The 24,532-nt window shown below is 40.8% G+C and overlaps 1 protein-coding gene across 5 annotated transcripts in view; it reads right to left on the bottom strand.

Annotated features, from left to right (window-relative positions):
- FBXW11 (F-box and WD repeat domain containing 11) overlaps positions 1 to 24,532 on the bottom strand; it is a 99,773-nt gene that overhangs the window by 64,022 nt on the left and 11,219 nt on the right. For 2 of the 5 annotated variants that reach the window (XM_080999165.1, XM_080999167.1), the window contains exon 2: positions 13,415 to 13,494. The exons of the other annotated variants lie outside the window; for them this stretch is intronic. The gene's annotated coding sequence lies outside the window, so the exon portion shown is untranslated. The remainder of the gene's footprint in view (positions 1 to 13,414; positions 13,495 to 24,532) is intronic. 5 annotated transcript variants of the gene reach the window in all.

Here is a 24,532-nt window from a genome sequence, read left to right as displayed (position 1 = left end):
AGGCTTATCTTATCTACTCAAAACAGGCAATCCTTTCCCCAATTAATCCAGATCACAGTGGGCCACAAGACAAAGATGGTTCTTGCACAGATGTCAATGCAATAAAGTCAAACCAAGCACTATAGCACAGGAAAGCAAAGAGGGCATCACACCGCCCATCAGTATTGCCGGTCAATCTTTCCTGGAAAAACATGTCTTCCCAGAACAACATATGCTGGCCAGCTAGCACTAATTTATTTAAACAACTACTGGCATACATCTCCCCATATTTTACAGCATAGTGAACTGCTGCTTCATGTGCTGGTCAGCATTCTTGGCTAAGTAAGTCTAATCACAAGAGGTGGATTTGCCCTGCCAGACCTTAAACTTTATTATGAATCAGCTGCTTTTTGCTGGCTGAGAGAATGGCTGCTTCTTGAAAACACTGATGTGCTGGATTTAGACGGTTTTAACAATGCATTTGGTTGGCATGCATATTTGTGGTACGATAAGGTAAAAGTACATAAAACGTTTAAAAACCATATTGTTAGAAAAGCACTGTTTAACATTTGGATAAGATATAAGGATTTGTTAGAAAAGAGAACTCCAAGATGGCTGTCACCAATGGAAGCGAAGGCACAGAAAAAACTCAATATGGAGGCCAAATGGCCGAAATATTGGGAAATTTTGGAACAAGATGGAGACAGAATAAAATTGCAGAGTTTTGAAAAATTGAAAAACAAAGTGCGAGATTGGCTCCATTATTACCAAATAATGGAGGCATATAATTTGGACAAAAAAGTTGGTTTCCAGGTGGAAAAATCAAAATTGGAAACAGAACTGTTAGAACCCAAAACCAAGATTTTGTCAAAAATGTATAACTTGCTGTTGAAAAGAAACACTCAGGATGAAACGGTGAAATCAGCTATGATTAAATGGGCACAAGATGTTGGACATAACATAATGATGGCTAACTGGGAACAGTTATGGACCACAGGTATGATATTTACGGCATGTAATGCCTTAAGAGAAAATCTAATGAAAATGATTTACAGGTGGTACATGACACCAGTCAAGCTTGCAAAAATTTACCATTTGCCCGACAATAAATGTTGGAAATGTAATGAGACTGAAGGTACATTCTTTCACCTTTGGTGGACGTGCCCAAGGATTAAGACATTCTGGGAGATGATTTATAACGAAATGAAAAAGATATTTAAATATACTTTTTTGAAGAAACCAGAGGCCTTTCTCCTGGGCATGGTCGGCCAAATGGTGCCAAAGAAGGATAGAATTTTCTTTATGTATGCAACAACAGCAGCAAGAATACTCATGGCGAAGTACTGGAAGACACAAGATTTACCCACCCGGGAAGAATGGCAGATGAAGGTGATGGACTATATGGAAATGGCGGAAATGACTGGCAGAATCCGAGACCAGGGAGAAGAATCGGTGGAAGAAGACTGGAAAAAGTTTAAAGACTACTTACAGAAATACTGTAAAATTAATGAATGTTAGAAAAATGTTGGAATGAAGTTATAAGGCTTTAGTAGAAATGTTATAAGGAATTAAGTATAAATACAGTGGTGCCTCGCAAGACGAAAATAATTCGTTCTGCGAGTCTTTTCGTCTTGCGATGTTTTTCGTCTTGCGAAGCACGGTCCATCGCAACTGCGCCTCTTCAAGTGGCTTTAAGAAAAAAGCGCAAGACGTTTTCGTCTTGCGAAGCAAGCCCATAGGGAAATTCGTCTAGCGAAGCAACGCAAAACCGAAAAACCCTTTCGTCTAGCGAGTTTTTCGTCTTGCGAGGCATTCGTCTTGCAGGGCACCACTGTAGATTAATAGAGTATTAAAGGGAAAAATAAGGTTAGAATGTGTTAAGATAATTATAGGATAGAAAACAGAGGAAGATGGAAAGGAATTGCTGAAACAATTAATAGAAGTGGAATACAAAAAGGGAGGTGTGAGGAGGTCGTGGAAATAAGTGAAAGAAAGATAAGATATTGAAATTGGACTGTGTTTTAAATGGTTTTTGTTTTGTTTTGTTAGTTGTATGTGTTAGTGTTTTGTAGTTTTTTTGTACTGTATTGTATTGTATGTTTTTTTTTTTTGTTTTTCGTAGTGTTGTGTTTAATTTGTTGGGAAATTAATAAATATTATTTTTTTTAAAAAAAGTAAGTCTAATCACTACAGTCCTTTCAGTAAGGGGGAAAAACATAGGGTAGATCAACTATCAGTAAATTTTGCATTGAACAGCAGGAAGCAAACATGTTAAAGGTAACACAGTTCAAAAGCAAACTAAACTAATTTAGCAGTAAACATTAAACACAATCATTTAATGCTACATTTATGGAACATGTGAACTTTCTGAAAAGTGATCTAAATGTGATTACATAATTTAGGGAATTTGTTATTGCAATCACAACATATTGCCATAAACTGGACATGCTTCAAGTGGTGATCGATGCACAACCCAATGCATTCCTATCAGTACAGGTCTTCCTGTTTTTGACTATGTGATTAGCAACTTTCTTCAAATCAAGTCAAAACGTTTTTTTAAAAACCCTAACACAGAGCAATGGTTTTGCTTTCCAATAATCGACTCATGGGCTGACATTTTCTAAAACATTAACGTAATTTTTGCTCTCGTGTACTCTGGTGTGCTACTAACGCTAACCTTCTGCACCTTTTTAGACTGACAGGATTATTTCATTGTAATATAGGCAGTTCATTTGTAGGCAGCAGACACACTAGAGCATTTTGGCATTTAAGCTAGAGCATTTTGGCATTTAAGCTCAGCAAATGCTTTGAATAGTAGTGCTCCTGTAAAAAACAAACATCTGAAGATGCCTTACAGTTAAGTAGATCACTGGCCCATCAAGACCAGTACTGGCAACTCTGTTGGCCAACCCCTCAGGGAACCTTCTATATTCTGCTCTCCAAGATCATTTAGTTAACAGATGGACTCCCAATTCCCATCAGTCCCATCTAGCATGAGCAATGGTCAGGGATGGCAGGAGTTGAAGTCCATTATCATGTGGAAAGCCACAGGTTTCCTGCTCTAACTGGAGATGTTGGGCACTGAAGCTGACACCAGCTACGTGCTAACCAGGTTCTCAATCAGTGAGCAATGGGTCTCCCTCCCCCTTCTTGCAAAATGAAAAAAAGGAGGGGGGGAGAAAGTGCAAACCTAAAATTTGAAAACAGAGAATTGGAAGCATTTAATAGCTTGCACAGCTCTGATAGAAGTCGAGTAACATAACACCTGTGTGTTTCATCAAGCCATTACATTCCTTCACAACTTTAACAATATGCTAAGATTCTTCTGGTCTGATGCCATCCCCTCCCTATTTGTCTCTAATATGAGACTGGAAAAAGTCTTTGGGCAGGGAGAAGTGAACATCTGAGCAAGAAGAACCCTGTGGTCATTTGATGAGGTGCCTCCTTTTACCTAGAAAGAATTAACCCTCCTTAAGGATAATAGGGGACGCGGGTGGCACTGTGGGTTAAACCACAGAGCCTAGGACTTGTCGATCAGAAGGTCGGCGGTTCGAATCCCCGCGACGAGGTGAGCTCCTGTTGCTTGGTCCCGTTGCTTGCTCCTGCCAACCTAGCAGTTCGAAAGCACGTCAAAGTGCAAGTAGATAAATAGGTACCACTCCGGTGGGAAGGTAAACGGCGTTTCCGTGCGCTGCTCTGGTTCACCAGAAGCGGCTTATAGTCATGCTGGCCACATGACCCGGAAGCTGTACGCCAGCTCCCTCGGCCAATAAAGCGAGATGAGCGCCGCAACCCCAGAGTCAGCCACGACTGGACCTAATGGTCAGGGGTCCCTTTACCTTTACCTTTAAGGATAATGGCCAGGGAAGTTTTGTTTAGCCTTACGTGGCTGACTTTGTCTGCTTGGCTTTTAAGTTTTAGTTGAGCCCCTCAATTTCACTTGACAGAAGTTCCAAGTGGTTCATTAGTGTGGTGTTATTAGGAGGGAACACACTCTCAGCACTGCATCATTTACACAGTACTATTAGTGTACATCTCCTCTGCAGAACAACTAACAAAAAGAGACATATTTTTGCCCATAGGACATAATCGCCTAACTTTTGACATTGAGGAAGGCAACAAGGAGAGACAGCTGTGAACAAGGGATGAATGCAAACAGTATGAATGCAGCATGTAAATACACACACTTGTCCACTGGGGGATGAGGACTGAAGAGAAATTAAGCTGGAGGCTTCACAGGAAAAGTGGGTTTTGAGGAGAGATTTGAAGAAGGGAAAAGAGATTGCACCACACAGGCAATCTGAAAGGACGTTCCATACACAGCGGAGAAGCAAGAGGATGAGCAAAGACAATACGTATTTCACACACATATTTTACATGTGTGCAATTCATATTTTACATACATACATACATACACACACACACACACACACACACACACGGTGTCCCAGTCAAATGAAGTTTCACTTAACTAGTAGTGGAAAGAAGACTTCTCTCCTCTTAACTCACTCTAAAGAAAATTCACCTTGAAAACGAGGGAAGGGGGAAACGATGGGTTGCTGCTGGTCACATCAGTGGCAACTTCTGAGTTCATATCATTACGGCCATTTTACAAGGACTGTATGTATTGCTTCATGGCAGGAAGGAAAATTGCTCTAAAAGTGAGAGCCAGCAACAGATGTGGCTGCAAGTTGGCTGCATCATCAATAGTTTTATAAAAACCCTACAAGATATAAAAATCAAATATTTCTTAAAACATCACCAAGGACTTAAGCAGCAAGGGGTGCTGGTTCCTTTTATGGATGACAATATTATGCACCCTTTTTTCCAGTCTACTAAGAAAGCACCATTCAATTTGAGAGGTCTCAACCCTTGGCTCATATGGACCAGTCCTGTAGCAACAGCAACAGGCTGCATCTTGCAGGGAACAGGGCTGCTGGTTGAGATCTAAAGAGCTGCTTAGACTCACAGAATGGGCTTGCATGAAACTTTAGGCTTCTCATTCTTCTTTGAAAACAGCTGACATACACACCCCACATCATGTGACAGAGTGCTTTTGAAATCCTTCATAGTTTTCAAAAACTCAGTTTGCCAGGCACAACAGCAGACTGCTGCTAAGAGAAAAAGTGTAAAGCCCTCTTGGGCTCATGGAATTAATCCCACAATTCCTTGGATCCCTGCCCATAGCCTCTGCTTCCTAAGGAGCTTCTTTCAGCTACAACACAGTTGTTACAGGGAAGAGATTGAGAAAGGCCTAACCCAGTGTAAAGCACCAACACTTCTGATGGTGATAATACATTTCTGGGCATAGAACCCCTGATGTAACACATTTACATGCCTCACTCTCCATAGCTTTTTTCAGGCATTCTCCCTTCCATGTGTTTACAAATGAGCAAGGGGGAGAGCAGGGCTGAACTTGCTACCCCTGCTGCCATGTACTCACAGACACCACTCCCATAATCCACATGGAGGGAGGGACGTCTGAAGTGAGTAGCCTGCTGTATACTTATGGGCTTTCCTTATGGCGCTGTGGTCTAAACCACTGAGCCTAGGGCTTGCCGATCAGAAGGTCGGCGGTTCGAATCCCCGCGACGGGGTGAACTTCCATTGCTCGGTCCCAGCTCCTGCCAACCTAGCAGTTTGAAAGCACATCAAAGTGCAATTAGATAAATAGGTACCACTTTGGCGGGAAGGTAAACGGCGTTTCCGTGTGCTGCTCTGGTTTCGCCAGAAGCGGCTTAGTCATGCTGGCCACATGACCCGGAAAAACTGTCTGCGGACAAACGCCGGCTCCCTCGGCCAGTAAAGCAAGATCAGCCCCGCAACCCCAGAGTCGTTCGCGACTGGACTTAACTGTCAGGGTCCCTTTACCTTTACGATCTCTAATCCTGCAAACCAGAGCAGTAAATTGTGTGGGTAGCCTACATGTATGCAGCAGACTCTCCTGCTTCCAACCTCCCCAATGCATGAATGGCAAGGGTGAGGAGCAAATTCAGCTTCATTCTTCCCCTTCCGTGATTGCAAATGCACAAGGGCAAAATGCCTGGAAAGTGCCACAAAAGTTCAGTACGGTTTTTGCCCCCTGACTGCTGAGACTGCCACAGGCAGATGCAGTCCCCTAATAATTCTAACTGACCCCCGGTGACCCTAGGAAATTTTTGTCAAGATGTGGATTTTGTATACAAATGTAGGTATTTTGTATATTATGCTAGACTGCATGTGCACTGCAACTGTGAAGCCCTGACTGCTAAATGATGACAACCTTGTTATGGGGCCTGACCACTCATGGGAGAGCTTATTTCTGATCCCACCTCTCGTACTGGAGGCAGTTCATAACTATTAGAAACAAAAACCATCAAAAACCTTGGAAAACCAGCAGTAAAAAAATAATACAAACACACATAAAACAACCCAATTTCGCAACAGCAATTTTATTTCATTGGTCTACGTAGGAAAACATGCTTCTGGAACCCACACCACTGTCCCAATAAAAGTGACTCCCTTCCGCTCCCCCAACTCAAGGCCAATGAATACCACACCAGAAGTCATGTGTGAAACATGGGGAAAGAACTACCAGACTCATTTTGCATATATGATAAGCATATGCTCCTTGACACTTCTGCCATACTACATCAATTCTATTTTCATTTGTTGACAAGTCACAAGAGTGCAGAAGGTTAAGTATGGTGCTTAGCCGCATTGTTCTCAGGTCACAAAGGGCAGTTTTGTTCTTCAAAGTGAGGCTGTTGTTTTCTTCCAACATGAGCATCATTTAGTAGACAAATACCAGGAAACTACAGCAAGTAAGCAGAACCATCTTGGGTTTTCCTCTTTAGCTTCCAGCCAACTTCACTGGATCCAGGATAGAGATTTAACACTGAGTGAAATCCTGTGAGCATCTACTCAGAAGTAAGCCCCACTGAGTTCAATAGTGCTTGCCCCCAGATAGGTAGGTCTAGGATTGCAGCACATGGGTCAGTTCAACTTCAGCATCTATATGTATTTCTTCATTAATCCTTTCATGCAACAATGAACCAGTCAGTTCAGCTAACGGTCCTATGTTGTGTTCATAGGGGTACAATAGCAGGGGAAATTATCTGTTTTTCATTTTGTTTATTTGGGTTTCGAGTCCACCTTATCCCTCCTGTTGATGGGACAGGAGATCAACACTTCCTTCTTCTGTACAATCTGGTTTTTTAACAAAACAAAGACCTTTGTGCTGGAACTCCCTGTCAGTCTCGGAAATACATGTGTGCACATGCCAAACTTGCCATGCAAGGGGATCATGCAGTTAATGTACGGATGAGCAGTTGCAGGTATCACACATTGCAAATAAGTAATTTGTAAACCACGCAAACTAGAATTTGAAAGCCCAATTTAAACCCTGGTTTAGTTAAACTGGCTTGTTTGGAAGCAACAACCCAGGATGCTAGACCTGCACATTATGATAAGCCATTGCTTATTGCAGTGGTTTTCAAACAGTGTGACATGGCACCCTGGGGTTCCCTGAATGATGGTCAGGGGTGCCACAGGCAACACTGGCCTCTGTCCTTCTTTCCCTCACCTGATGCTCTCTCGAGTATCTGCCTCCCAAAAGCTTGCACAGCTGTTTGTTGCAACAGCTCTGGCTACAAGCTCCCCAGGCGAATGGTGCCTCTGGTGTTGGCCAGGGGGTACTTCCCAGGCCTCTGTTGGGTGGTGTGAGAAGGCACCTCTCTTTGGGACGGGGGGGGGGGGCAACTCAGAGACTGGGGTGGCAGCTGTGGCTGCCCAGAGGACTATGAAGAAGAGGGGAGAAGAGAGGTGGCTGAAGGAACACTCCACAAAGGAGGGTGTTCAAAAAGGGGTGAGGGGCTGCTGGCTCTGCAGGCAAGGGGTGACTTAATGGGCTCCTGAGCCCCACAGGGGTGCCACAGAAAGAATGTAGTTCGTCAAGGGAGCCATGAACTCCGAAAGGTTGAAAACCTCTGGCTTATTAGTTAGTCTAAGCTGCTCACACAAAGGGAAAAGCAAAGCATGAGAGACCAGCAGGTTGCTCATTCACAGTATGCCAGGATAAACTAGGAATCCTGGATTTACCTTGATATGCATACAAGGACCTGGTATATTTCCAAGCTATCTAGAACACCAAAATACTATTACAGAATATGAGACCCTGCAGTCAAAAATCTCTGTTAAGCTATTATTTGCTTTCCCTCTAAAGTGCAGAGAAACTTCACAAGAATCAGTTTATACCTGCTGCTCTAAGCAATTCAACATGAAAGGTTTTAGACTATTTATTCAAGTAGGTATTTCAAGAACTACATTTCAAGATTAGTCTTAAGTCAATAAAAAGTCAAGAAGTGCTGTTCTTAGCAGCAATATGCCAGCAACCCCAAAATAACAGTTGATGTTCAAGGTCAACTATGTTCATCAGCTTTAAGGCACATGTTTTTGTCTTTCTAGAGCGTTATTACTAAGGATGTTTCTATTATTAGCTACTCAACACAGGAAGGTACAAACTGACAGCAAGGTACTAATTTCATTGTTTTCAAAGTTTTCCTTCTAAATTGAGGATAGGCAGTGTGGTTGCCTCCAGATGCCGCGGACTAAAACGCCCATAATCCTTGACTACTGGCCATCCTTGCTAGATCTGATGGGAGCTTGAGTCCAATAACATATGGAGTGCACCATGTTGCCTACCTGGGTTCTAGTTTCATTCGCAAATACAAGGCAACAAAGAAACAAAACCTCTATGTATGTAAGAAGAATGGAAACTGCAAGATTGTCTGAGTTGATAAAGTATTTGCATTAAAACTTTAACTCTGCAAATCACCTAACGCAGTAACGTTTCAAAGTTAAAACTGATATAAAAACATGTTATTTGCAAAGGATCGTGAGCAATAAGGGAGCAGCAGCAGGAGGTATATTGCCTCCAGAAGCTATCTGTCAGGAGTTTTGCTACCAAAATTTAGGAACAGCTCAAACAACAATGGGTACATTTCTTTCCTTGATGCAGCTCAACACACTGTAGTGTGGAAAAACTAGAGCAACCTGAGAAAGGCACTGGTGACCCCTAAACTCCTTAATCGCTAGCTCTTAAGCATGGCTAGTAACCCAGTTTTTACATCACATGAAATCATATGCTAATCATATGCTTTATCGTGAATACTAATGCCATTCCCACCTTGCTCCTCCTCTAGTGCAAGTGAAACCAGTAATTGCTTGACTTGCTGTGTCTGAACCAAGAATTCTGGTTTAGTTTGATCAAACAAAACATGATCAGGAAGCAAAGAGCAAACCTTGGCTTGTTTGAAACAATGGAAACCGTGATCCCTGGTGTGAACATAGTGCTAAGCCAGTGTTGGTGGTTTGCTCCTCTCACATGCAACAACTGAATGGATTGTTCATTTCTGTCGTACAGTCTCCAAAACCAGGCTCCCAGGGCTCCCTTACATGTCAAATGGCACACACAATAGTAGCTGATTCATTTGTTTAAATGCAGGCCACACCCCTACAGAGCATTTCAAAGGAAAATGGGGCAAGCAGGTGAGGAAAGTGGCCCACAACAGTCAATCATCTCTCCATACCCTCTCCTCTCAAATGCTTTCCTCCTAGCTGAGCTCGCTGATTTTCAGCCAAGCTCTGACACTGAAGAGTACCCAAGAGAGACAGATTGCAGAGAGGTAAGTCATAGGCCTGTCACCATCATGTCTAGTTTGGCCCCAAGCCCAGACTCATCCGCGCATTCTTTCCCATGTCTGTCTCCTGCTGTCACTGTACTCTGTGTGTGTGTGTGTGTGTGTGTGTGTGTGTGTGTGTGTGCAAGCATGCGCAGCTGGACAATGTAAACCCACACCTGGCAGATCACTCCCAAAGACACAAGAGACACTCCATCCATCCCCAGACTGCATGTGACCAACTTAAGAGCAGCCTCTGATGTTTTCTTCTACTTTAGTGTTCTGCAATATAAAAAAGGATTCAGCCTGTACAAGTAAACAGACATTCTTTGTGATTGTACAATGTTACAAGAAATGTGGCGTATAATTGTCAAGGAATCTATTTTGCACCCAGCTGTATTTCACTTAATTTGATGGTTCTGTGCTAGAATGTTTCCGCGATTGTCAGATTTTTTTAAAAAAACAACAACACCTGACTTGTTTAATCCTGCCTAATTGGCATGTATGTGTTACCATAAAATTTAAAATCTAAACTGAACGTACAAACAATTAACCCTGAGCCATCAGATGCAGGCTCTAACAACAATACAGGCATTTATGTAACATACATGCTCCTATAATCATGACAATAATTCTGTAAGGTAAGCCACTGTCATTACTTCCATACTGTCAGGAGTGGGACAGATGGAGGGAGCCGCCTGAATATACAGATCCTTGTATCTATAAAGTATATGTAAATTTATTTTCCCCAGTGAATCAACTAAGTGTGTTTTATTTACGCATGCAAGAAAATTTTCTTCATCAAGAAAAAGCTAGTTCCACAGGTTGCAAAGTGAAGATCTGGGTTAAATAAACCTTAGAAATTTAGAGATCAAGGTTGGGAACCTCGGGCCTGGGGACTGAATATGGTCCTCCTGGAGTCTCTATCTGGCCCTCTTGAGTCTCTATCTGGCCCTCTCCAACTGCACATGCTCTTCCAAGGCCACATCCCTCACTCATAGATCTTCCCTTGCTTCACATCCTACCAAAGTGTTTTTGCCTGGTTAAGAATGTGTGCTTTCAATTGACACTTGCTTGCCTGGATGGAGGATAAAGAGGTGTGTGTGTGTGTGTGTGTGTGTGTGTGTGTGTAGAAACTAGCCTATTGTACAAAGGTAAAATTTATACACATCGCTCTGCTCACATTTGCCTCTGATCCCACTCTCTCATATGTGCCATGAAAGCTTGCCCAGAAGGTAATGAAGCTCTGAGGCTGAAAAATGTTCCCACTCCTGCTAGACCTTCATGCAAAAGCATGCTTATCTAAGAAGTATAGCTTCCTCCACTTACGGAATTAGGGGATGATGGGAGTTGTAATCCAAAAACAGAACCAAGTCTGGGAAACTCTGATCTAGAGTACAGGTAAGCTGCCATTTTAGACAACAACTTGACTGGATTTGATTCTGGAAAAGCTTGGGATGTAGCAAATAAACAACAATCTTAGAAATAAGAGTGTCCAAGACAGGTATGGAAAACCTTTGGCTCTCCAGATGTTGCTGACTACAACTCCCATCATCCCTGACCACTGGCCATGTTGGCTGGGGCTGATGGGAGTTCTAGTGCAACAACACCTGGAGGGCCATGGGTTCCCCAGCCCTGTCTAGAAAAGAACAAACAGAAAGGGGTGGCTTCAAGCACTTGAATACATTCAAGGCCAGTAGTGACTTTAGCATTGTTCAAAGCTAACACAACTGCAAAAAATGCTGCTGTAAACACGGACGATTCAGATGGGAAATGGACGAGGAGTACTACAGATAAACAGTGATTCCTCAATGATGATGATGCCCAATATGGGCAGCTTTCAACACATATAAATACATAGTAAAATGTCTATCAAGAGATCCCTCAAGAGAAGGAATCTGAACAAGTTGTAGGAACAAAACTCATAGCACAGCCAAGAGTTTAGAGTCTACAAAAACACAGCTAGTAAGCGGCAGTTTTTATGCAGCCTCGTGATTCATGCTATAGAAGGAAGAGGGATGAGGAAATCAGTGAATCAGCAATTTTGTCCAGCAACAGATCCAGCTGCCACAGCAAAAGAGAAAAGCAGAAAAGTGCGAAGCACTTGGGATCAGGAGATTCCTCATCCAATGTAAGAACATGCATCTAAGAATGACCTTAGGCAAAAGCCTATCATGCTCTAAAATGGGAATGGGGCAGATGTTTCCAAAATACTGTTCCCTTTGAAAATTAAGAGTCAAATGCCAAAATAGCTTTTAAAGTAACTATATAGAATAGATTTCTGCAACCCCTATTGGATTTTTCAATTTCTTTTGCACAGTAGCCTTTAGAGGCTTCACCCCAAAATACATTATGCAATTTGCTCTCTTCTCTCCCCCCTATGGGGGGGGGCTGTCTTTCAAACTGCAAAAGGTATTTCAAAACTCACCTAGATGCAATTATTAAATACTTAAAAGTGCCAGCACAGGTCCATTTTCCAAACACTTTGTTTGGCTTGGCATCTGAATCAAGCTTTTCCGTGTTTTAGAGTAGCTGTTCTCTCAATTCATCCCCTTATCAAATGGAGTTACTTACATATATGAGGATCAGTGTCAAACAGAGACCAGTGGAGAAAGAATATGTGGCTCAGAAAGCAGGAGATCAGAACGACAGTATTGTAAGCCAGAAATAATTTTCTCAAATAACAATAAATGGCTGGCGGGGGGGGGGGGGTGTTATCAAGAACTGTTCTTTCTTAGACCCCTTTCAGTACCAGTAGTAAGGATTGGCTTGGAGGCAGGAGAATGATTTTGTATGAAACAACTTCCAGAGTATTAACCGCTGGAAGTGAAAACAAATCGTTTCAAGTTGCCACACTATTGTTTTAGACTTTATAGTGTGCAACTGACTTATTGTAGTGAAAAATGAACTCAAACCTGAGTGGAGCAGATTTTACCACATGCATTTTTGCATAAATAGGACCAAATTTCAAACACCGGTGGGAGCACATAAAAAACTACTAAAAGACCTGGGGAAATGTTTCACTACAACTGAGTACCCGGTCGTTTTTAAAAATGGTGAACTAGCAATTTTTGTGGATCTTTAAACATTTTCTCACTTTCTTCAGCCCAGGCTAGAGAATCATGCAACGCTAAATTTAAAAAATGTTTCCAAAATGAAAACTTGGTCACTGCTACCAGAAAACAAGGGGTACACAAGTTAGCCTTGTACAGAGCTTTGTCTAAACAGCTTTAAAAATAGAGATGCAATCCTAAATACATTTACTGGGAAGTAAATTCCACTTTAGAGAGATGAGCGAACATGCATAGGATTACACTGTTGGTGACTGTAAGCTTGTCAAAGTTGTTTCCAACTCTCCGAAGGTAAGACAAAACATGTCATACCACTGTACTTAAAAATCAAGCTGCTTTCATTTGGCCAAAAGTTGTTTTTGTACACCATGAACTACCAAGTTTATGAACACTTTACAACCAGCTGTTCAAATTAAAATGATAGTAAAATCCAGCCCTTAGACTACAAAGTCATAAACTAGACCTCAACAGACTTTCTTATTTATTTAAGAGAATCACATATTTTACTCAGATCTACCAATGACATTTCATTGGAGATAAATGATTTAGAAATCTTATCCATGAGGAAAGCGGTATAGTGAAATAAATACACTGAACAGACCTGCCATCATATACGGCTTAAATGTTTTTATAAACTCTATGCAGCCAGTTTTGGTTAACCAAACTCTGCATTTGTAACACTATTGAGTACAGGGAATTTCTTACCTGAAACTCTGTTTCTGTGCTTCAGATCCACCAATCCAGAATGAATGGAATTTCGAATGGGGTTTCCTTTTCACACTTGTCTGTCAAAAGAGAGCAGCCAATCATCTTCAGCTTGGTGTATCTACTTCTTTTCTTGAACGAAATCCCAATATGCACTCCTAATGTTGTTAGAAAGACAAGGAAACCTGTACAGCTAGCAGGGTTCCGGTAGCCATTAAATCAGATGGGTCACCGGATTGGTGGATCTAAGACAAGAAACTACATTAAAGACAAGAAATTGTACTTCCTCATACCTGAGACAACCGATCCAGAGTAAATGACCTTGGTTATGCACTATGCATGCTGCTATGAATCTCAAACAACAGTACAGGCCTAAGGAAAGCATTAACTTCAATTTCAATAGGATAAAAAAATGCTATTTCTCCTTAAAATACAAAGTACCTATAGATTATCTATGCCAGACCCACAAACTATAGCCAGGAATAAAAGAGTTAACCTGAGTGTGCTTATGGACTTTGGTGTGACAAGTATGATTTTTCTTCTTCTTCTTTGAAAGGGCATTCCTCCATGCCAAATCACAAACAACTCCTGAAATTTCCTTCTATTTCCCAATAGGCATTCTATATAGCATTGCAGAAGATGGGAGCTACTGTTCAAGATACGCCAGCCCAAAGCTCCCTTGGGCTCATGGAACTACTTTCTACGTTCTTTGGATCATAGCAAATTACGTCTTTCTTATCACAATGTCATGTATGTACCCATGGTGCTTGTATTAACCAATAACGCCTAAGACTGCATTAAGACATTGTGCCCAATGATTTGACCCTACATCTAAAATCAGCTTAAGTAAAAGTGGCAACACTTATCTCTGGAAATTTAAAAAGGGAACAAAATGGCACCTTCAATAGAGAATGCAATCATTATACACTGTTATACATGGTAATGAAGGAAGCAGTCCTATTTTATTTATTGACTCAGACAAACTTATTCTGTTTAACCTATAAACTTTAATTATATCATTTCCCAGTTTGCATGCAACCAGCTAGGCCTTGCTACCTGCCCTTGACAAGCCTTCTGGTGCCTATTTTTTCTTACTGCCAACACAAACCTCGCTTTTGATCAAGTGTGGGGAAACTCTGACCCTCCAGATATTGCTGATCTACAACTGCCATTAGCCACAGCAAGCAGGACAAATGGCATGGGATAATGGAAGTTGTAGTTTGGCAATTTCTGGAGGGCCAAAGGTTCTCCAAACCTGGTTTAACTGAAACACACACACACACACACTTCAAGGCTACATTTCAACACAATGTAGGGTCAACAGCTCTCAGTGAACTAGGTCCTTGACAGCACAGGTCCTTGACAACTGTATCAGATTTAGCTCCCTTGTCGGATGCTGCTTAGATTATCCAGATATAAATGTTCACCAAATGCTTGTTAGTGTGCTGCCCATGAAGATGACAAATGAAGCCTCATGGAAACTCCTTTGTCAGATACATCAACTCAGGATAAAGGAAAAACATTGAAAAATAGCAGCTGCGACTCATTGCACTCTGTGCATAATCAATTATTTTAGATACTCCTTAGCGATTAGGACAAAAGCCTGGTTTTTACATTCTGAAGCCTCTTTTAACAAGAGAACACTTGGAATGGATATTTACAACAGAAGTATCATTGCAGATGCATTTGCACAACTAGCCAATATATGTGGGTTGATTTAAGTCACTAGTAAGATTAAGACAGAGCAGGTAAAGCTAACACACAAGACTGCATGGATGTTGGGTCACCAGAGGATCTGTTTAACCACATGATACATTTATTGTCAAAATTAAATAGTTAGGAAACATGTTATGTCTTTGTTTTCTTCTTCCCACTATAAACTGCAGAGGGTCAAAAGCTTCGTTGAATCCCATCCATGGAGAGGGAAACAGCACATTAAGTATGAAGGTATGGAAAGAACGGCATCCCATCCACTCCCATACCTTTGCTAAGAAAGGAGAATGGAAACACATGGTTTTGATATATATTCCGCAATTTCTCAGTTACATGAAGTATTCCGACCTGTGTTCATAGAAAGACACGTAGTTACCTTTATAAGGATACTGCAATTTGAAACTTCCACATTTTGTAACCTTTTGTCCAATAAATAAGCCTTGCTGGAAGGCATCTCATGACACACCAAGAAGAGATATTCATTCAAGTCTGCTGCAGATTCTCCGCAAACCCCATCAAGTCAAAATATGCAGTGTCTGCAAAAGTACAGCACTGCTGAATCAGACCACTGGTCTACACCCTGTCATCCTTTTTCTTACACAGGTCACCCATCAGTAGGGCCTGAAAGCAGCAGGTCTCCCCTGCTGTTGCCTCTTAGCAACTGGTTTCATTTTCAATTCTTGGCAAATAAGAACAACCCTGCTGGATCAAGCCAAAGGCCCATTAGGACCTGAGTGCAATAGCACTCTCCCCACTTACAATTTCTAGGAACTGGTATTCAGAGATATACGCCTAAGATGCCTTTCATATGTGCTGTGTCAGGAAGATTTGGGCATCACATGGCAGGACAGAGTCTCAAACAAAGATATGCTCTCCCAAGCACACATTCCTTGCATGTTCGCACTTCTGTCCCAGTGACATGCTCTACAGGGAGCTGGCTTCAGTCACTAGGCCTATGGCAGACCAACTCCTATAAAGATGTTTGCAAACTTGACATGAAGGCTGGCAACATTAACCCCGCCATGTGGGAATCCCTTGCTGATGATTGCAGTGCCTAGAGACAGGCAGTCAGGTCGGGTATCCACAGCAGTGACCAAAGGAGGAATGACCACTGGAAGGAGCACAAACAGAAGGAACACCATGGTGCACTTGTAGCAGGTAAACCAAAACACTTTCATCTGCCTCAATTGGTCTCTACAGTCACAACACGTGCTAAAACTCTTCATCGGAACTCTTCCATTGTCTCCAGAGACAGATGGATGCCAACTCATTCACTCAATGCCTCCGATACTGGATGTAGTACACAGACATCATGATTAGCAGCAATGAATAGTCTTAAACTTCATGAACTTGTCTAATCCCCTTTTAAAGCTGTCCAAGTTGATGGCCATCACTACATCTTGTGGGTGCAAATTCTATAGTTTAACTTTGTGCTGTGTGAAGAACTTCCTTTTAACTGTCCTGAATTTTCCAACATTCAGCTTCATCGGTTAACCCTGGGTTCAAATATTTTGAAAGTAAGAGGGAAACATCTTCACATCAACCTTCTCTACTCTGGGCTGAATTTTATATACCTCTATCACACTCTTTCCTGCTACACCTTTTTTTAAAAAAAGCCCCAAATAGCCTTCCACTATGAAGAAACTGCTCCAGCCCTTGATCATTTTGGTTACCTTCTTATGAATCTTTTCTGGCTCTACTATAACCTTATTGAGATATGGTGGCGACATCTGTACAGAGTATTCCAAGTGTGGCTGCATCACAGATTTGTATATTATTATATTGGCAAAATTATTTTCAATCCCTTTTCTAATTCACCCTTTTCACAGCTGCCGTACACTAAGTCCACATTTTCATTAAACTATCCACCATGGCTCCAATATCTCTTCCCTGGTCAGTCATTGCCAGTTCAGACTCCACTGGCATACATGTGAAGTTAGAACTTTTTGATCCAATGAGCATCACATTATACCTCCTTACACTGAACCATATTTGCCATTTTAATGCCCACTCACCTAATATGAATAAGTCCTTTTGGAGCAGCTCACAGCCCTTTTTCATTTTAAACACCTAGAAGGCACCAGTCACACTACAAATCCTTGGGAGATCTCACTTCTTACATCATTCCATTGTGAGAACATTCTGTTTATACCTACTCTCTGCATCTTGGTCTTTTAAGAGACCTTCCTGAGAGGGTCTGTAGAATGACTGCTAAACTTAGTCAAGAGTTTCTGGAGAAGAACTTTATTAAAAGCTTTTTGGAAGTCCAAGTACACAATGTCCACTAATTATTCACATGTTCTTGACACTCTCCAATAAAAATTTAGATACAACTTACCTTTGTGGAACCCACACTCCCTCTTCTTCAGCAAGACTTGTTCTTCTGTATGCTTGGTAATCTTAACTTTAATAATGATTTCCAGCAGTTTTCCTGGAACAAATGTTAAGCTAACCAGTCTCTAAATACCCAAATCCTTTTTAAAAAAAATAAAATGGTGTTGCAATGCTAAATAGCAGTTCTTAACCTGTCTAAGCTGTTTTTAAAGTGACTAAAGCTCATGGCACTCATCACATTTTGTAACAGGAAATTCTGTAAAGCTAATTATTCATTCTGTGAATAATTACTTGCTTTTTCCAATTCTGAATCTACTATCAATTAATCTCATTGGCTGATCCCAAATTTCTGTGTTACGAACAAGGAGAGAAATTCTCTGTCCTCTTTTTCCACACGATGCACAATTCTGTAAGACAGCCATCCCCAACCCAGTGCCTTCCAGAATATTTGGACTACAACTCCCATCAGTTCCCTTACTTTGTTCTACTTCTTAAATTGTAAATAATGTAAACTTCTTAAACTGTAAATAATGTGAGGCACTGAATCTTTAAGAGCCAAATGTATAAAGAAACAGTACTTCCTAGGGATAGTCACCTGAAAAAAGTTAAAAGCTTTGATTTTAGATCACCAAATATTATTGGTATTGTACACATTCATAATTTTACTAATTAATTTCATAAAACCATACATATCTATAAATGGTAAAATTTCAGCGGAGAAGCAAGTGCAGCAGAAAATTTTCATTCCCACTTCACTGGTTATGACCAAGCATCTCATTGATTTCACTGAAACATACTTTCAGTAAGCATGCCTACGATTGTAGGCTAACCTGAACTTATACTCACCTCCATAGCTCCACCAACCATTTGCAACAAGGAGTCTGCCGAGGTGCAATGAAGTTCAGCATCTATAATTTGCAACGTAACAAGTAACCATGTTGCTACTTGTTTAAGCAGGGAAAGTGTTTAAGCAGAGAAATGCCAAACACCGTGAAGTTGACTGGCAGTAGGCTCAGGACAGACAAGTGGCATTTCTTGGAATTGAACTTGCAGAACTCACTAACACCAAGTGCAATTAGGCTGCAATCATAATACTACTTACCTGGAACTTGCTTCTGAGTGGATGCAGTGAGGATTGCACTGATGGAGGATAGCCATTGTGCTACTAGCTGATAAAACTAATCAGAGCATCCAAAACAGTGACAGTATACACCTAAGCACTAGAGGCAGGGAACAAACAGAAGCAGTCACCCTCATGCCTCCTCAAGGACTCCCTGAAAGGAGACTGATCTTTGGCCTGATCCAGAATGGCACTTCTGTTTGAGATATAAAAATTAACGGTATAATTTCCATCTCAGATAAATATAACAGTGAGACTATTTTGCCCATCATATCTGCAGTGATTACTAAAACAACAACAACCACCACCACCCGGTACTACTATAAACCACACGTGCCTAATACACAGAAGAACAGCTTTGCTTGAGCAATCCGGTCATAATTTTAAAAGCAAAAGTATTTCTGTACACTGCATTTTTTAATTTATCTCATTCCATGGCATGCATGGTTACCGTCAAAATTATTATTAAAATACATCACTTTCCCCCATAGATTTCTGTGATACTTTGAATTTCTATATCAGGCTGTCCTGTCTATTGCAGCATCCATAGGTCCTGAATGAGTCTCAATAAGTCCCACTTTCATTTGCCTCATACTAATGCATATTACTCCAACTTAAGTTGTTTTATGTCTGAGCAAGAGTTAAGCTGAATTTTTAAATGTAACAAAAAAAAATGAAACATGGACTAAGTTGCCATATCACATAACTTTAAATGTGGTCATCATAGGTGTGGTTAAATTTTGCTGTAATACAAAACCTGAATTAGAACTTACTAGGACGTGGAAATTTATCACCGCCACCCTCACTTAACTTTTAACAGAGACCAAGAAAATTAAGCCACTGATGGAGACTTCGCAACATTGTTTTGTCTAGAAATTCAAGTAATAGCTTGTCACATCTACTTATCCAAAATAGAGATAGCAATAAAAGAAGATCCATCCTTACTCTCAGGTACACATCATGATTAACATCAATTATCTTTATACTAGACTACCTGCAAACCCCACATGGGATTAGCTGTTAACAGCCAATTATTAAAAAATTGGTACAGAATGCTGTAGCCAGCTTTTTGCTAGCACATTGTAAAAAGGCAACACTGTTCCCAGAATTTCAGAAACCCACAAAATGGCAGACTAGCCGTAAATTGTTTTTTGCAACTATCAGCTCTTTCTGATAGTTTTTAACTAGGCTGCTATTCACTGACATACAATGTACAAGAACAAAGTATTATGTAGGTTTGGTCTTTGAAAGTAACTCCTTTCTGGTTACTGGCAAAACAATTTTCTCGTCAATGCTGGACAGACAGAAAGATAGGAGGAGGATGGAGACGGGTACACGGAAGAAGGCATTTCAGTTATGGTTTTTCATTTGTTTAAACATATGTTAATTACACTCTTGCTCGGCAACAACCTTCAACTGATTTAGAGACACACAGAGAAGAAAGAACTTCATATAATGTTCATTTTACATATATTCCCAAAGCTCTCCTTCTCCCCAACCTTACTTCATACCAATAGCAAGATGTTCAAGATGGCAAAGACTTGTGAAACATATAGAAAAACTAAGGTCATAATATTACTGTCATCGAATTCTCTTGAATTTCGGTCCTGAGAAAATGGAAATATGCTCTGCTACAGTCTGTTCATTTTCGCTACTTGCTAAAGTATATATTAATGCAAATTAGTGCACTTCTGTTCACGCAATGGGACTTTTCCTTCCTCTCCCCCATCCTGCAATCCCCACATCTCCTTCAGATCTGCTCCAGAGGGCTGGGGGACCATTCAGAGCAGATTTTGGGGGTATAGAGAGAAGGCTTCAGAAGGACGACGTCCCACATAGAAATTGCAACTTTGTTCTGCTTATGCACAGACAATGGGTAAAAACCTGTTCATTTTCTTGCTACAGTTAGAGCGCCTTCATGCAGAATTGCAACCTAACAAAAATATGGAGGGTAATTTAAAATTAATGGAAACATATAGGCTACCGCAAGCTATGACAAATATACAAGTGAAAAACAATATTGCATAGGATTTGCTGAATGACAACAAAAACTGAATATGGTACAGCCATTGATTAAAGATCTGGAAACAAGAAAATTATCAAAATGAAAAAGAATGCTTAGCAGAAATCAAGACCATCAGAACATCAACTACTCAGTTCATTAAACATATGGAAAAAAAAATACTCACCCTATTTTAAGTACAGATAAATCCCACTTTGCACGCATTCAAGACATGCATGACTCCTGACACATGCGCCGTTTTTGGCCCCGGAACAAGGTGAGGCGGGCTTATGCCTACCCTGCTGATGCACGCAATGACCAAGAACACAATCCCTGTGCAAATGGGGACCTGCCTGGAGTCCTCTATCAAGCTTGGGGCCACTTTGATTCATAGTTGCTCTTGTGTGGCAGCCCAATACACTAAGGACCATCTGCATGCAAAAACACACTACCATGTAGAGATCAACATCTGGGAAAGGTCTCATATATAATAAGAGTGGCACAATATGGTACAAAAATCTTTTACCTAGGTCTCCAGTAATCACTGCCACATGAATTCTACATATCAATTCTCATCATGCACATGATCAACACAATCAGCTTGATGGGAGTGTTCGGGAAATGAATCTAGGCCCTGGTTACTAGGCAGTAGCAAAGTTTACAGTGAACTGTGTTGAGCTACAGTTATTATTTTCCTAAATATACTGATTGTTACTGTCTTTTCTCATTTTGACTCATTTTTGTATGCTCTACATACATTACAAAACAATGCTTATGCTGCGTTGTTTCTGTGTACGCATCCACTGGGAGCTGAGCATTCTCAGTCTCTAGATTTTATTTTAGATATAACTTAGATTAGTTTAGTATTTAGCTCAATCAAAATATTGGCCACATATAATTGAACTACCCTTCCCCTCAGAAATCTGCTGACCTTTGAGCCAGTCCTGCACATTTGAAAGTTTCTTGCTCGCTCTCTCTACCTAAGCAAATACAGCAGGCACTCAAGTTTGATAACCAAGCATTCTTTATTTCTTGATGGGCTGGGTAGTAACAGATCACAAGTGCCTCTGCTGGGATTATAAGGAGTGCAAGATCAGGAAATGGGAAATAGCCCAAGCATCATTGTGGGGATCTCTAGGACAAACTCTTTTTGATAGGAAGGGCACCAGGTGACAGAGGAGCAAAACTCACTCACCCAGCTCACATTTTCTAACTGGAGGGGCTCTAGGCAGTGAATGGGATTCACTTGGATAAGAACACTACAGAAATGCAATTCTTAAGAAGTATGTGAAAGAGAGGGGGAGAAAGCAAGATTAATGTTTAAGCAATTCTTCTGCTGTTTATGGGTAGACCGGGAGGGCAGGCGAAAGAGAAGCTGCATGCACAAGACCAGCCACAGTTGAAAACATTAATGTTTGGTGATCTACCTAGGTAGTGCGTATGCTTGATTTTGCAGGTCAGATGGAATTTCCATGTATATTTGCATTATCCCCTCATATATAATAAATGTTTTAAAAACACTAAAAACCATTAATCTAAAAAAAACCCTCAGAGGTTTCCTTCCTTTGCTTTGCTAGAAAGTAAGCTTAAGAACAAAAATAATGTTGATTTTAATTATAAACATCTGTAAAAGTAATTAATCAAAGAGTCATCCCCCTCTCTCTCAAAAAAAGCTTTCACCTTAAAGTCAACAGACAACAAGCAAATGTACCATAAATAAGCTGGTATAAAAACAAATCATGTCTGAACATCAGGTTCAAAACACTTGCTTTTCACCTTTCTAAAATCCAAAGACAGTAAAACAATGGGTGATATCTAACGTTAGTCACAGAATAGGGCCACTGAAATTAATGGACTTCAATTTCAAAGCGTTTACTCCAAGCATGAAAATATTGGAGATCACCACAAGCCTATAATTTTTGGCACTTTTAGAATACAGTCAAACCTCAGGTTAGATGTGCTTCAGGTTGAGCGTTTCAAGTTACTCTCCGCAGCAACCCTGAAGTAATGGAGCGTGTAACTTCCGGGTTTCGCCGCTCGCGCATGCACAGACGCTCAAAATGACATCACGCACATGTGCGGAAGCAGCAAAACACGACTTGCGCACGCGGTCGTGTCTTACGTTTTACTCAGGATGCGAACAGGGCTCCGGAAGGGATCCCATTTGCATCCAGAGGCACCACTGTAATAACTTCAATGCTTAAGATTAACAATGACAAAATTAAGCCACCTGGAATTGGCTGCTTGATTCATCATACCTGTCCATGCTAATTTTACAGTACACTTTTTCACAGAGGCGCTTTTTAGAAAAAGTTTTGCTATGTTATCAAAACTGAAGAGCAGCAGTCAACAACAACGCCACACTGTCAAAGTTCAAACATTTCAACAAATTATTCTTCATATTGATGATTCAATTACTGAAAGTAAATGCTGCAGTCATCTGACAAAACTCATTGAAGACTGAAAAAAACAATGCCTTGATCCAGTGTCACATTTCATATTACAAAAAGAGCTTTCGACTTGCTGTCCAAGACAAATGCAGAGTCTGTTTGAGTACCTTACCTATCTTAATGTTTTCTTTCATCGTTCTGATTTTGAACTCCCACACCAAATATCAAGTCAAGAGTTGAAAGAAATCATACCCAAAAGAAGCAAGTGGGGAAAATCTGCTCCAAGAACACCACAAAAATGTGGCTGTGCTTACAGGCAATATCTATGTAGTATAAGTTTGATCCGCACTACAACATACTACCCTAAAATTCAACATACTACCCTATAATTCAGTTCACTTATTTTGAATCTGCAATGCTGTTTGTGAGTACTTATTTTACACATTTTTCTTCTTTGAGTTGTCAAACAGCTATGACTTCCCGGATATAATGTGCAGAAAGGACTATTAAGGTTTTCAGAGCAGGACAGAGAACTTCCTCCTCCCTATGGCACTGTCATGACTCACTTACTGGGATTTCCTCATTCTCCTAACATTTAATAGCATATCTGGATGGGGTGGGGGTTGCGCCAGTACAGAATTTCTTGGGAGTGGAAAAAAAGCTATTACCCAGCAATGAAACCCAGTTTGTCCAATTGGTTTCCAGGCTGCTCCAGGTGGGAGGGTTGCTGTCCACAAAACAGACTGGACCTTATAAGGTAACCACTGCAAGTTGTTGTACTGGTACACTGATCCCAATGGGTGAGAAAGGCCAGGATAAAAAAAGTCACCTGTATTAGGATTCAGTCCCTCCCACCCACCTTGCCACAGCCTTCTGGAAGGGAAAGGTGCTACCTTGCTTCACTCAAGTCACATCAGAGGGCATAGTTTAAGAGCAGCTCTCCATAGTATTAAGATACAGATCTTTCCTAGTCCTAAAATCGTTTCAATAATGATGCCAGACACCGAATCTGGTACTCTGTGGGTGCAAAGCAAATGCTCTACTGCTACTATAGCATAGTGACCAGCACTAATGGATTAAGAAATACAAGAACACACAACCATAATATTACTGTAATGTTTGGCCATGATTAGAATTCTTAAGACAGAGTTTACATGTTTCCTAAAACTAGCAGTTTGCTTGTCAGCTTAAATAAATCCCAACTGCTGTCAAAACCCAACTGTAGCAAAGTGCAGTGTTTAGTGTCAACAACTCAGTAAAATGTTCATTACAGAGAAGGCTACATAAAATATACATATAATTCATAGCACTCTCCTGATCATTGCCAAGTCACTTCACCCCATCCTTATTTTAAAAAAATGCTTCTACTTAACCAAATTTTACTATTGGGCCTTTGGGTTTGTTACAGCAATGTTACCCTCTTCATTTTCCCTGTGGCCATTTTATCTGCTATGTGCTTTTCCAACAATGTAGAATTGAGCAGTCTTGCCCTTGCACTTCACTAAATTATACTGCTTCTGTAAAACGAATGGTTCTACTGAGGAAAATTCAGCACATTA

This window comes from Podarcis pityusensis (genome assembly GCF_964106645.2).
Source record: "Podarcis pityusensis genome assembly, chromosome: 3".
Lineage (NCBI taxonomy): Eukaryota > Metazoa > Chordata > Lepidosauria > Squamata > Lacertidae > Podarcis > Podarcis pityusensis.
The sequence above is the reverse complement of the archived record's forward strand: the minus strand, read 5'-3'. Positions and strand labels throughout refer to the sequence as shown.